Source organism: Colobus angolensis, unplaced genomic scaffold (genome assembly GCF_000951035.1).
Source record: "Colobus angolensis palliatus isolate OR3802 unplaced genomic scaffold, Cang.pa_1.0 Scaffold37, whole genome shotgun sequence".
NCBI lineage: Eukaryota > Metazoa > Chordata > Mammalia > Primates > Cercopithecidae > Colobus > Colobus angolensis.
Window position 1 is genome coordinate 6144740 of NW_012117043.1, and position 4927 is coordinate 6149666.

Below are 4927 nucleotides of genomic sequence, written 5' to 3' on the forward strand. Positions count from 1 at the left end.
CTCTGCCTCCCAGGTTCAAGCGATTCTCCTGCCTCAGCCTCCCGAGTAGCTGGGATTACAGGCTTGAGCCACTGTGCCCGGCCTGGTGGAGGTTTAAGTTGTTTATTTTTATTTTTATTTTTGCTGTCTCTAGGATGTTGCAGGGAACACGATTATCCCTGTTTCTTTGTACATGTGTGCAGGGAAGAGTCCCTGTGAGCCAGGGCATGCCATTGGGAGTGAAATTGCTGGGCGGTAGGGCTCATCTTTCCCTTTCTGGGTGATGCCAAGTTGCGCTCCAGAGTGGTTGCACTGACTTGCTCCCACTGGAGGGAATGGGTGTGCCCGTGACCCCACTCTTACTGATTCTTGGCATTGTTTTTGTACATTACTTTTGCTTAAACTTTATTTGATCTTTCTCCCCCTTTTCCCAGATGTTCCCATTTCTTTATATCAATCCTATTATATATTTCCATAAGCACCTTTTTTTTTTTTTTTTTTTTTGAGATGGAGTCTCGCTCTGACGCCAGGCTGGAGTGCAGTGGCGGGATATCGGCTCACTGCAACCTCTGACTCCCAGGGTCAAGCGATTCTCCTGCCTCAGCCTCCCAAGTAGCTGGGATTACAGGCATGTGCAAGCATGCCCAGCTAATTTTTGCATTTTTAGAAGAGACGGGGTTTTACCATGTTGGCCAGGATGGTCTTGATCTCCTGACCTCGTGATTTGCCCGCCTCAGCCTCCCAAAGTGCTGGGATTACAGGTGTGAGCCATCACACCTGGCCCCATAAGCACCTTTTTATCCACTCTCCCCCTTCTTTCTTTTGAATGAAGCAGCATATAAATACATAAAAATTAGACAGCATCCCCCAGAATGAAGAACACAATCTCTAGGGGCAGCCTGCTACCCTAGGCCTGGACCTAAAGGCTTCCTGGCACTCAGCATTGTGAAGGTAGCTATTAGAAGAGGCTAACATTTGCTGCGTGTTTATTACATGATAAGTACAAACATTACCTTATTTAATCTCACAGCAACTCCATGAAATAGGACTGTTATTCCAGGAATTTTGATTCAAACAAGGCAGAACGATGCCAGAGTCTATGCTTTTAACCATAGGTCTTCCTACAGGGCTGCCATGTGGGGTGACTCAGGCCTCACATTGCACAAATCCAGGGGGCACCATTTGCAGACTACAATGTGAATGGCACCCTCTGGGGGTGTGCGTCGCAGTGGTCCTGGCCTTCTACTGAGTAGGAGCTTAAAATGCTTAGAAATGACAGGCTTAGAAGAGTAAGCCTCACTACACACTGAGGGGCCTTTCTGCTCTGGATTTATGGTGCTTTCTGAAGGTCATGGTTCTTCACGTTTTAAAAGCCTATTGGCATGAGAGCCCTCCCACCTATATAAACATTTGTTTAGGAGGGGAGAGCCCAGCGTGGGTCCTGTGCTCTGACACCAGCCGTGTAAGGGCACAGACTCGGCCACTGTTCGTGGCTTTCTCCCTTGGCCACTGCAGACTTATTGAGCAATATATTATGAGTGTGCCTCACTCTGATGATGTGTTATGGATAAATCATTAAGGAGGCAGCTCACCGCGGTGATGTATTGGTGTAATAGATCATCAGAGTGAAGTCTTCTACCGACATACGGGCTGGCTCAAAGGGTGGTGTCATTCAGGGAAGAATTAGCCCAGCAGCAGATCTGGCTTAATTACAGGATAAAAGGTTTGTGAATGATAGGCTGAAGTCTGCAGCACCAGCATTTTGATTCTTGATGTAAAAATATAATTGGGCTTCCTGAGGGAATTTTTGATTATTTTCAAACAGCATTCCGCTTTATCATAACAGCACAACTTGCCACGTGGCTGCAGGGAGACCTTTTATCCAGGGGGATCTCCAGGCCCTTTCCCCATCTGAATTATTGTCCTCCTTTCAATTTGTAGGTCACAGAATGAGTTAAGGGAGATAAAACTCAGGAGACCTGCCTTTCAGGCCTTCAGAATAATGTCTTTAGCAACTGGACCATTGGAATCCAGTGATTTATTCAAATCACCATTAACTAAGGCAGTGGTTTCCAACTACTGAACTAAGACTGCGAGCATCTGCGGGGAGAGGGGATGGTCTGGTGAATATGTGTCTCAGGCCATCAGCACCTTAGGGATAATAATAATACATGTTTTTCCAACACTTAACAGGTGTTGTTGTGCTGAACATTGAGCTAAAGGCTTTGCATGTATCATTTAATTTCATTCAATCCACATGACAACATTGTGAGACAGGCATCATGATTTTTTTTTTTTTTTTTTGAAACAGAGTCTCTCTCTGTTGCCCAGACTGGAGTGCGGTGGTGCGATTTTTGGCTCACTGCAACCTCTGCCTCCCAGGTTCAAGCGATTCTCCTGCCTTAGCCTCCTGAGTAGCTGGGATTACAGGCGCCTGCCACCACACCTGGCTAATTTTTGTATTTTGTATTTTTAGTAGAGACAGGGTTTCACCACGTTGGCCAGGCTGGTCTTGAACTCCTGACCTCAGGTGATCTGCCCACCTTGGCCTCTAAAGTCCTGGGATTACAGGTTGTGAGCCACCGTGCCTGGCCTATGATTTTTATTATTCCCATTTTCCAGATGAGAAAACCAGCCAAGAGCTGGCCTTATTGGCCAAGGTTGTACAACTGCTCAGTAGCAGTGCCGGTGCACCTGAGGCTGTGGGTGATTCGTATGCACTTCCCTTCCCACCCCCAATGCCCCCCTTCCTTTGAAGACCCTAAACCAGTGCTTCTGGAACTATAGGCCTCAGTAAGCAGAAAGATGTGTTTGTGAAAAATCAATTATTTTGTTTTAAAACACATACATCGACTTTAGGTCTTTCTTAACACCTATTAGTAGGGTCCCCAGTTTGGCCTGAGTTGGTTATTTCTTGAGAAGCCTATAGGGTGAGACTTCCTAGCAATGGTAGGCTAAACTATGTGGACCAGCTCTCCCACTGAAGACAAATAACAAAGCTACATAAACTATCTTTTAGAAATCTTCAGTAGCATGAAATTGCTGACAAGATAGAAATGACTAAGTCAGGCGGGGCGCGGTGGCTCACGCCTATAATCCCAGCACTTTGGGAGGCCGAGGCAGGCAGATCATGAGGTCAGGGGATTGAGACCATCCTGGCTAACATGGCGAAACCCCATCTCTACTAAAAATTAAAAAAAAAAAAAAATTAGCTGGGCGTGATGGCGGGCACCTGTAGTCCCAGCTACTCGGGAGGCTGAGGCAGGAGAATGGCATGAACCTGGGAGACGGAGCTTGCAGTGAGCCGAGATCGCACCACTGCACTCCAGCCTGGGCGACAGAGGGAGACTCCGTCTCAAAAAAAAAAAAAAAGAAAGAAAGAAATGACTAGGGCAACAGGGAAGAGAGAGGGAAGAGAGAATAGGAACCAGAGAGGTGAAGGTGTTTTTGCCCGGCAGCTGTTTTTGCCCAGCAGGTATTTGCTGGTCCTCTGTGGGGAACTTCCCAAGATGGGCTGCAACCTGGCTGGAAATGGAAGCCAGGAGCCAGCCAAGGAGAGGCGGCCCTCCTACAGTACGCTGGGACTTCCCAGGGTATATCCTGAGGGGGAGGGTGGCTAGAAGTGGAGCAGCCCTCTTGAAGAATCATAACTCAGGTTCCAATTATTCAGATTGTCCAGGTCCAGGAAATCTCAGGCCTTGGATTTGGCTTAAGGTGGTCCCAGACTGGTATGACCCCAACACATTACAGAAGCAGATCATCTCTGGGTATATCTACACCCAGAGGCCTCATGTTATTCCTATACATAATGTTTAAAATACTAGAATATGGTCAAAGATAACCAGGTACACAAGGAAACCAGATAGAATAGAAGCAGATCTATAAAGATGTAAGCTATTGAAATTATCGAACTACAGACAATAGGTGACTTTTTTTGCTTATTATGTTTAAATAAATGAAACATAAACTTGAAGATATCTTCAGAGAACAAAAAAAAATTTTAAATTTATTATGGGAGAAATATGTCACTAACAATCTTGTTCTTACCTCCCACTCTACCTCCTCAAGGCAGAATAAAATTCTGGACAGAAAATGTATTTATTTATTTATTTATTTTTATTTATTTTTGAGACAGAATCTCACTCTGTCGCTCAGACTGGAGTGCTGTGACATGATCTTGGCTCACTGCAACCTCTGCCTCCTGGGTTCAAACGATTCTCCTACCTTAGCCTCCTGAGTAGCTGGGATTACAGATGCCCACTACCACGCCCAGCTGATTTTTGTATTTTTAATAGAGACAGTGTTTTACCATGTTGGCCAGGCTTGTCTCGAACTCCTGACTTCAAGTGATCTACCCACCTCGGCCTCCCAAAGTGCTGAGATTACAGGCGTGAGCCTCCGTGCCCAGACTGGACAGCAAAATTTAATATGAAAATCTCACTTGGCTCAGTATTAGGCAAACTACAGAAGACATTGTCCTGTCCTCAATATGTTTATTTTTAACAAAGAAGGTCAAACATAGAACTTCCTTTTGGCTTTTACTTGTGACTCTTTAAAAAATTAGAATTTGAAGCTGGGTTTGGTGTCTCACGCCTGTAATCCCAGCACTTTGGGAGGCCAAGGGGGGCGGATCACTTGAAGTCAGGAGTTTGAGACCAGTCTGGGCAACATGGTGAAACCCTGTTCCCAGCTACTTGGGAAGCTGAGGCAGGAGAATCGCTTGAACCTGGGAGGTGGAGGTTGCAGTGAGCCAAGATCACTGCACTCCAGCCTGGGCGACAAAGTTAGACTCCATCTCAAAAAAATAAAAAAAAATTAGAATTTGCATTTTATTATTAATATGGAAGAAATACCTTTAAATAAATTGACTAAAAAATCTTGAGAAAGTACAATAGACAATATACCATACTCCCATTCCCCAAAAAGCGGGGAGGAACTACAACCTGAA